The 9,842-nt window shown below is 47.6% G+C and overlaps 1 protein-coding gene across 8 annotated transcripts in view; it reads left to right on the forward strand.

Annotated features, from left to right (window-relative positions):
- Positions 1 to 7,590, forward strand: part of LOC109490461 — a 252,703-nt gene extending 245,113 nt beyond the window's left edge. For 6 of the 8 annotated variants that reach the window (XR_004625105.1, XR_004625104.1, XR_004625100.1 and 3 more), the window contains exons 4-5: positions 1,442 to 1,556; positions 7,349 to 7,590. The gene's annotated coding sequence lies outside the window, so the exon portion shown is untranslated. Of the gene's footprint in view, positions 1 to 1,441; positions 1,557 to 2,225; positions 4,793 to 4,814; positions 5,155 to 7,348 lie in introns of those variants that run through there. The other 2 variants (XR_004625106.1, XR_004625107.1) reach the window with 2 other exon arrangements.
- Positions 7,591 to 9,842: the final 2,252 nt, after the last annotated feature.

Below are 9,842 nucleotides of genomic sequence, written 5' to 3' on the forward strand. Positions count from 1 at the left end.
ATTTGGAGTGTAGGTTTCTAGATTATTTTATACTGTGGGTCTATGTATAAATAATATTTAATGCAATAAGATCATAATTATTTAAAGTGGCCGTTTTGTAGTTTTTCTGAAAAGGGTTACACTCGCTACGGTTGAATATTTTTTCATTGGACGGATCAAAGTCAGTGTCAGGACCAAGGACAACTGCCATGGGACCCTCATCCTCCACACAGCAAGCTGTGTTACTCTAGAAGGACCTTCCCGTCTGGGCTAAAGGATATATAGCTTTTTTTTTCTTTCTTTCTTTTTTAAAATTTTCTTTATTTTATTTTACTTTTAATTTTTTAATTATGTTTGTTAGCCAACGTAGTACATCATTAGCTTTTGATGTAGTGTTCACGATTCATTAGTTACATATACAACTTTTCATCTTAAAACTGGGAAGAATGATGTAAGAAGACTACTTTGTTGGGGCGCCTGGGTGGCACAGCGGTTGGGCATCTGCCTTCGGCTCAGGGCATGATCCCGGCTTTATGGGATCGAGCCCCACATCAGGCTCCTCTGCTATGAGCCTGCTGCTTTCTCTCCCACTCCCCCTGCTTGTGTTCCCTCTCTTGCTGGCTGTCTCTCTTTCTGTCAAATAAATAAATAAAATCTTAAAAAAAAAAAAAAAAGAAGACTACTTTGTTTCTCTCCAGATCCCTGGGTAAGCTTTCAGTTTAACTGATGGTTTCAAAGCCCCTGAATCTCTATCAATAGGCTTAGTGATGTCAATAAGACTCAAACAAATAGAAGGGGCTCTCTTTATTTTCATTTGCAATATAATGGCCCTACAAGAGTGGATATCACCTATGTTAATGTTTTCATATAAAGAAAAATTTTGTTCTTGAGTGTCCAGTTTCCCTCTACATCAATAATACCAATACTGATACTAATACCTTTAGTACCCCATCAATGTGAGTAATGACAATAGGAATGCCTTTACATTATACAAAGCACCTTAAATATGTAAGTGGTTTGACCCTTTCAGAAATCCAGTGACGTTATTGAGGAAACATTGTAACTCCATTTTGTGAATGATGAAATGAGGTCTGGAGAGGTTAAATGACTTGCCCTAAGTGTAATGGTCAAGACATGGCAGGCTTTGACTTGCTAAATCTGTACTTTTCCCACTACGCCTCACAACATTTCCATCTGTGGGCTTCCAGAAGCCATGGCTTTCTGTTAGCCATTTGTAGTTACATATTATTTTTGTTTAAGATGATTATATTTTTCTGATTACCAAAGTAACAAGTGGCCATTGTAGAAAATTTGAAAATATAGAGGAGTATAAGGAAAAAATAGTAACCACCCTACTTCTGGTCTCCAGCCCTGCAGAAATAACACATATTAACTCTTCTCTCTCTCTCTCTCTCTCTCTCTCTCTCTCTCTCTCTGTGAACACCATCCTTCTTTGTCCTAGGTTCTTTTAGACGTTTGGACGTGACCAATGAGGATTTTGGAGAATACCAGGTCACAAACCTGACCCAATCTTGAGCCTCATGGAACCACAGAATCTGGAGGTGGAAGAGACAAAGGTAAGATCTGCTTTGGCCACATCCCAGGAAAATGGGCCTTCCAACTTCTGTTCAACAGCCTCAGGTAGGGTCAGCCTTACTGTTCCCATGTCACTGTCCCCTGACAATGTCTCAGGCTGTCCTGAGGCTGCTTTCTGGGTGGGAAGGGCTCCGTGGAGAGTTCTGAGAAGATGGAATGTTCCCTCTTCATTCCTCAGACTCTCCAAGTCCACTTCACAACCAATTTCAAGTCACTTAACCTCTCTGAGCCTTGGTGTCTTCCTCTGTCACATGGTGGCATGAGCATGTGATCAACACCCTGCACAGTGCCTGCCCAGAGCTCATCCTCGAGAAGTGTGCACCTCTGTGATTGGTATTATTATCACGACCACTCTTCTCCCTTGGCCCAACTCCTTGGCTGTAGCCCTAGACTGGCCCCACTAGTGCTCATGGGTCCCCAGACACACCATGCACGTGCACGTCTCCCCCTGGTTTGGGCACCTTCCTCCCTAGGGGAGGCTCCGGAACACCCTCCTTCCTAGCCTGGCACCCACACCATGCCCCCTCCCACCCTCTCTGAGAACTGACTCACCTGACCAAACTCAGCTCCAACCCATTGGCCCAGGGCACCCAGCCTCAGCGTGGGAGCCCAAAGACCCTGGTGCAGGTCAGCCTTCTTTTCACTTTTAGAGTATTTACGTACCATCTGTGAGCCTCAGTGTTCTTACTCTTAAACCGGAGGAAATGCTGTTGTGAGCATGAAATGAGGTGAGCCCCTGCAGGTGTGTGTCTAAACAAGAGCGCTTGGAATATCGGCCCTCTACCCCCTTCAAACCCATTTTCCCTGTTGGTTCTCACTGTAGCCGGGAGGCAGGGATCGCTACAGGTGAGAACACCGAGCTTTGGGGGATAAGTGACAGACAGGCTCAAGGCCACACAGTTCCTCAGGGACTGGCGTCAGAGCCAAATCCAGGACTTCAGACTTCAGATTCTATGTGTTATCTACCTAAATGTGCGGAAGGTTTTGTGACTGCTCTAAGAGATCTTAAACTTTCTTGAATTAATTAAATCTAATACAGCAGCAGAATACTATGATATTCTGATCTTGTGTTACACTAATTAATTTATTTGCATTTTATGCTGGGTTTTGGATGTCAGACTGGGAAATCGACAAAACTTCTATTATAAAGAGAAAAAAAATAAATAGGTAGAGAAGTTGCTTTCTCATAGTGGAGCCCCAAAAGGGAGTTTCCCAGGCTGCTTAGTTTTTGGAGATCGAGACCCCAAATGTTGCAATACACGCATTCAAAAGCCCAAAAGGTAAAGTAGCTTCTTCTGACATATCCATGATGTTTCCTGTTACCAGAATCTGGGCCTGGGATTAACAACAATTCGTACGAGCACTCTACTCTGCACAAAACATGTTTTTCAGCCTCACTTGTTCGTTGATGTAAGGCAGCCAGTAACCCCATGGGGTGTGTGTGTGTGTGTTTGTGCACGCGTGCGAGCACACACGTGCATTGCCTACTGCCCCCACCCCACCCTGGCTCTTCCTGTCAGCCCAGAGGGGCTGTCTCCCCAACCCAGCTTTGGTGTCGTAGCTTGCCCTTCCGCTTCTGCAATCGCATCAGGTATGATTCTGTCTCTAAGACTGAGGATCGGACTTGAAATGGAGCCAGCTCTCATAGTGTCATTCCTGACAGATTTCTTAATTAATCTGCTCAGATTGTCAATAATGTAATTCACTGTTGATTTAGAAACTAGTTATATGAGCACTGCTAGTGCCATTGTGGGAAAACATCTGAATAATTCAGCTAATAGATGGGAAACTCACCCAGATTGCTGGGGCACCGGGAGGGAACCGCTAATTCGAATGAGATGAGCTCAAGCAGGGTGATTCCAGCAAATTCCAGGGAGCGGGGAGAGGTTGTCATATTACTGGGGGCAGCAGCTGCCTGGTTTAATTATTGTCATTTTGGTTTTTGGAAAAAAGAATGTGGGTCTGACACTCTTGCAGGCAGAGGCCATTAACACTCTTGAAAAATACTGTGGAATTTCAGTCTAAAGTGTGTGATCCAATTGATTACTAACTCTGAGCTACGCTCAGCATGTTAGTGGGTCTTAGTCTTGCAATAATATTATTTTCATATGATTCTTATTTGAAATATGTGAGTGTAGTAATGTGTATCATCAAAGGAATATAAAAATGACTTTTTTTTTTTTCTGGGAGGTTCATAGTTATTCGGGTATTTCCCACAATTGACTAGATGTATTTTGGGATTATGGTGATCACCCTTTTTACACCAAAACTTGGGGCTGTGTTGAAAATGAAGTTTATAGATTGGTGACTCTAATTATGTGAAAAGTCTTACATAAACATAAAAACTCAATCCCTTTTAGTTATACACTTAACATTTCCCTTTTATGGAAAATAATAAAATTATATGAAGTTGAGCTGTTAGACTACATTTTTCGCTGTGGTGGTTAGAGTTTTAACAGCCCTTAAGTGCAGATGAGTTAGTGCTTCGATGTAAATGTTCATCAGAATTGCGGTGCTTTTGAAAGGAAATGCTAATTCAGTTCCATTTATCGGCAGCGTCTCACACTTTTCTTCTGTCCTCTGTCTCTCCATTTCTCCACCCCCCATCCTCACATGCACAAGAGCTCATGTGCACACACACCACTCTACACACACACACACACACACACACACAGGCACACAGCCACCTCACTCCCAGTTTTCTATCGTGAGTTCTGCAGGAAAAGGGAAAAAGCAAACACTATCTAATGCGGATACTTTGATATTGACCAACTTCTAGCAGGTGAGAGTCAAGTCTGCATGGGATCTGTTGCCTTGGATTTTAATAAAGTCAGGATGGATTTCGCATCCTAAACTGCACAGGGAGCCTTAGGGGACAGGATTGCCTTTTGGGGCATAGGGAACAGAATGCAGCACACAGTTCTTGAGCGCACCTCTGGCTGCATGCAGAGAACGTGGAGAGAACATGTGTAAAGCATGGCGTGGGTTTGAATCAGCTTGGCTGCATCTAACGCCCCAAGTAAGGGCAGCTTGAGCAAGATAAAGCTTCTCTCTCTCACTAAGGAAGTCTGGTACGGGCAGCCGAGGGCTTGGGCGGCTGCTGCACCGTCACCGGGCACCCCAGCTCCTTCTGTCCTGCTGTTCCACTGCTCCAGCCAGGGCACGGTTTGCCTCCATCTCATGGTCATCTCATGGTCAAGATGTTCGTGGGTATTTGCAATGTCACATCCATGTTTCAGAGAGAAGGAAAGAAGAAGAGGACAAAGGGCACCACTCCCCTCCCTTCTGCTTTTATTAAGCAGTGGTTCTGGAGGCCCTCCTTCCTTTGCCTTCACACATTTCATCTTGCACATCCTTGGCCGGAGCCCAGAGGGCCACACCTAGCTGCAGAGAGACTGGCCGATGTCGTCTTTTCAGCTGCACATGAATAATCGTGCCGCTCCACTCCGGGAACAGAGGGGACCGGATATCTGATGGGAGCCTGAAGGCCAATTCCTGCCAATAGTAGATGCTTTACAGCAAGCAGTGATTATAGCTCTAATGAAACCACAAATAAATGCTTCCTATTTTTACCGAGTGCCTGGGCATTTTGAATTGAGAAGATGATTTGAAAAGAGTATTGTTTCATGATATGCCAAGACAACAGCACCGATCACGGCTTTCTGTCACTTGCCCTGTATACATCCCCAGCTCCACTTGGGGAGACGAAGTGCTGATAAATGCTGTCAGGACGGGGAACAGGGGTGACAGGTCCCTGAGATTTCTAATAACACTGGGTTGTTGGAAAAAGTAATTTGTTGTTATTTACGTATGTAATGCTAGCATTCTCTGATAGTGCATTCCCTGGAAATCTAATTTGTAAATAATTACTTGACAGAATGGAACTGGTTGGAAAATTCTGAATATGCAGAGGTAGGGGCGGGGCCCCGAGAGGAAATTTGAGCTGAAAGGCCAAGCACCTGAATGGTCCGACTGCAATTTTTCATCTCTCAGCAGTTAGCAGCTAATAAGGTCCCTAGTTAAAAAAACAAATTCTCAGGCTCCAGACGCAGCGGACACACTTAGCCAGTCATTAGCAGAGGTGCTGGGAGCAGCTGGCCTCCTTGCAGCGCTGATGGAATGCCTGTCCCCAGGGGGTGGAGACCAGGACCCACGGGGCTGTTCTTCCTGTGCAGGGCCAGAGGGGCGTACTGGGGGGCACAGGGAGGGGCTAGGGACTGAAGGCTTGCTTCCCTGCCAGATTTGCATGCCCAGCTCCCAGTGTGGTTTTATTTGGAGATGGGGCCTCTGGGGCAGTAATTAAGGTTAAATCATGTCATGGGCGGGGGGGCCCTAACCCAATAGCAGTAGCGTCCTTCTAAGCACAGAAAGTGATGCCGGGGCCTTACCTGTGGGCAAGCACCCAGGAACGTCATGTGAGGATACGAGCCAGGGAGAGAGCTTTCCTCGCGATCACCTCTGCCGGACTCTGGTCTGGGACCTCCAGCCTTCAGAGCTGCAAGAAAATCAAGGCCTGTGGTGTTGGCTGGCCTGTCTGAGGAGCTTTGTGCCAGCAACACAAGCGAGCTAACACAGGGTGGGGAAACGGAGCTGGGGGCCTCAGAGAGAATGTCGGAGCCAGATCCGGGCCCGTAGCCTCCCGATCTTCCTGTGGCACTGAGGCCTGGGGCTCCTGCTGGATTTTCTCTCTGCCGGGAATACCGGCCTTTCCCTCTCCTGTCGATCCATTCTTCAGAATTATTCAATTCTGCAGAGTCCTCGAGCGTCTACTCCGTCCCTGCACAGGGCTACCCTTGCATCTCCAGCAGCAGGAAGAAGGAGCTCGGGCTGTGTGGTGACTGTCAAAGGGCCAGTAGCAGTTACCTCGCAGGGGCCCTCTCTGTGGGCCGGTTCTGCGGTCAGCACTCGGTGGTGCTAAATCGTAGGAGGCTCGCACGCAGCCTGTGAGGTCGGGGCTGCTAGTACCCTACTTTGCAGGAGAGGAAGAGACTCTGAAGGTGATCTGGCTTCTTCAAGGACACCCAGCCAGTAAGTGGCAGAGCCAGGAGTCACAGCCAGGAAGTCTGCACCAGGCCCCACTCTCAACTCCATGGTCAAACCGAATTGTTACAACCCAGTTGGGACATGCTCCAGCCCAGGCCCTGTGGCAACACAACGGGGTACCCTCTCCCGGGTGGTGGGCCAGGAAAAGTCTCCCCAGAAAGTCATGTCCAAGTGGGGATCTGGAGGACAGTGTACCTGGGTGTGAAGAACAAGAGAGGGCGCTGTAAGCAGCAGGGGCAGGGGACAGGGGAGCTGTGGGGTGAGCTGGGAGCACAAGGTGCTGGAGGTGGGGGGGAGCCAGGGACACGGGGGTGGGATGGAAGGGGGGTACTGAAAACCACAGAGACCCATTCAAGAGTCTTCATCAGGGGAATGACGTGGTCCCACTGCATTTTAGAAAGGTTACTACAGCTAACTGTGGGGACTGGTGGGCAAAGTCGGGGAGGGACAGGGAGCCCGGTCAGAAGGATGGTCTAATGCCCGGGGATGTGGGAGCGGCTTGCAAGGTGGTAGAGGTTAAGGGAAGGCGTAACCCTGTGGTGAGCTGGAGAGCTGACTGGTTTTCTGGAACTTGGGGAGCTGGTTATTAAACACCGTCGCTATTAAACATGAAGTTGTAACAATTTATAGTTACATAAATTATAGTAAAAACAAAGATCATAAATACTCAAATTCATCACTTCCTCATTATTTTACTATCACCTACTCACTGTGGTCTGTTCTCTTGAAGGTATTTGCATCCCTCCTACCTGTACGGTGGACCCAACGGTGTGCTGTCGCCGTGGCGTCACACACGGGACCTTGAGATTTGCTATTATTCAGTGGGAGTATTTACACCAAGGAAATTGGCAAACATTACAGATGGAGTTTTTTCTTTTCAACACACCATGGATGAGTCACCATCTTTTAGAGATAAAGAACGTGAAAGAAACCTACTCCAGCAACCCTCTGTTTCCTGAGATGAAGAGTCTCTTACGGTTTGGTGGGGGGGGGGGATAATAATAATAAACCTAGTCATTCTTCCAGGCTCCATCTGGAAGGCTTCTCTGGCCTTCTCCTTCTGAGCCTCCTGACATGCCAGGCACACCTTCCTCGTAGCCCCAATCTCTTGCAACCTACTCGTGCCTGCCTTCCCTTGCATTCTGCAAGCATCTTGTTTCTTCTGTAGGCAGGGCTTAGCACAGAGGAGAGCTCATTCTGCATTTGAGGAATGAAACAACATGTGAACAAGTGAGTAAAAATGGCTTCAGTTTTCTACATTTGTCTCTCTTGGGTCTTTGGGATGAACACTCCCTCGCAGTTGGGCAGAACATGAAGGTTATGATAAGCCCCAAACTGCTTTCGGTCTCAGAAGCAGCCTGATGCTCAAGTGACATTTTGCATCAGTGTGCGTCCCACCTGATGTTGAAACATCTACCGAGAAACTACGTGAAAGAGACTTTCAGAAGAAAGTACTTCGAGGGCAACGTGATAGTCTGCTGAGCTGCGGAAAATATGCTCCGGGAGCAAGGACCCACACATCAAAGGAATTCTGAAGGACGATTTGAAAGGAGAGCCACAGATCCAGATCACCTTGGGGAAAGCTGTCTTTGTAACTGATCTGAATCAAGGGCAAGAGGGCACAAGGACATCAGATTTGTTTGAAGAGAATAGCATCCTGTTAGTCTTGGAAAATAATTACACAAAGCCACCAAAGCACCACTTCCTCCTCTCCCACATGCACCCTCCTCTCCAAGTAAGGCTCTGTGCATCAAAGAGTCTTCGAGCCCTATGCCTGCTTTGCAAGTCTCCTCAGTTAACCATTTGAGAGCAAATGCTCAGCACGTTGATGTGAGGGGGTAGAATGAGCTCCCAGCCCCTCCTGCGTGGTTCCATTGTGTCCCCATCTTCTGGGGCTCACTCCTCCAGGCTTTGGTAATTTTCCTAAATCCCAAGAGTCAGGGGACCCAAGCTCATGGCCTAGCTCTACCAACCTCCATGGGAGCCTGGGCAAGTAAGTTTTGAGCCTTTGCCCCATATGTAGAATTAGGCTGATCCCTTGGCCTGTGTGCCTCGCATGGCTTTAGGGAGGTCCAGGGAAGTTAAGAGACTCCACAGAGCTATAAGCTGCTGTTCTTGGCTTTACCAATGCCATTGCTAGTGTCTGGATCCCCTCTTGTTTGACATGAAAAACCTAAGACCCAGAGATGTGAAGTGACTCGATGAGGTCCCCCCCACAGCCTGATAGGTGGGTCTGGGAGTAGGTCCCATGCCCCTTCTGTTAGAGAAAGCATTTGACTCTGGGTGGCCTTTCTGATCAACTCTTACTTATCAGGTTCATGGCAGGTAAAGTCATCTAATAAGAGAAAGCCACTGCCACCCATTTTGCTATGGATTTCCAGCCAGGGAATACAGGCACACCACATACCCTTACACTCCCAACCTGCACCTCGTGCCACTTGGTTTCAGGATGAGCAGAAATACGGTCTTTTATGAGAGCCACGTGAACTAGGGGAGCTCATTCTCTCTCTCCCTCTCCTGGCTTAAAACACTATAAAATTGGATTTTGCATATCCTGTTCCTTCTGTACATTGTGCACTCAGGACCACAGCTATCTGGAATACCTGGCCTTACTCAAACCTCAGCCACCCCCAAGGCAGCCAGTGTCCGTCAACTTCTAGCCCTTACCCTGGGGAGGCATATCATTTCCATGCTAAACCTTCCAAAGCATCTCCTTGGAACCACAGTGCCCACATCAGCACTTGCTGTGTTCGCTTGCACACTGGGTGGTTTTGCAAGGCAGACAATGAGCTGGACGCAGAGCTGATGACTGCAGAACACTCCAGTGAGTGCCTAGAGGGGCAGCAAAGCCCTTCGATGGAGGGCAATGCCTGGGAATGTCCTATCTCCCACCAATGCCACCCTGTGTGTTCCACTATCCCTTTGGTCCAGCTAGAGTTGGCCCTCAATGAATGTTTATCGTGTGAATGCATTCCTGCGTCATCCCCACTTGCCAGGTTTGCTCATTCATTCATTCATCCACTCATTCTTTTACTCTCTCATTCAACTTTCATTGGGCGCCAATTATGTGCCAGGCACTATGAAGTACTGACAGAACAGAGACTCATTAGAGACACACCCGGAGCCTCATTCCATTAAAAGTCCGGGATGGGCAGACTTAGGGTGAGTTCCTTCTGATGCCGGGTTCTTGTTAGCAAGCTCACAGAAGCGTAAAGCCAATGGGA

The sequence above is a fragment of the Ailuropoda melanoleuca genome, chromosome 4 (assembly GCF_002007445.2).
Source record: "Ailuropoda melanoleuca isolate Jingjing chromosome 4, ASM200744v2, whole genome shotgun sequence".
Lineage (NCBI taxonomy): Eukaryota > Metazoa > Chordata > Mammalia > Carnivora > Ursidae > Ailuropoda > Ailuropoda melanoleuca.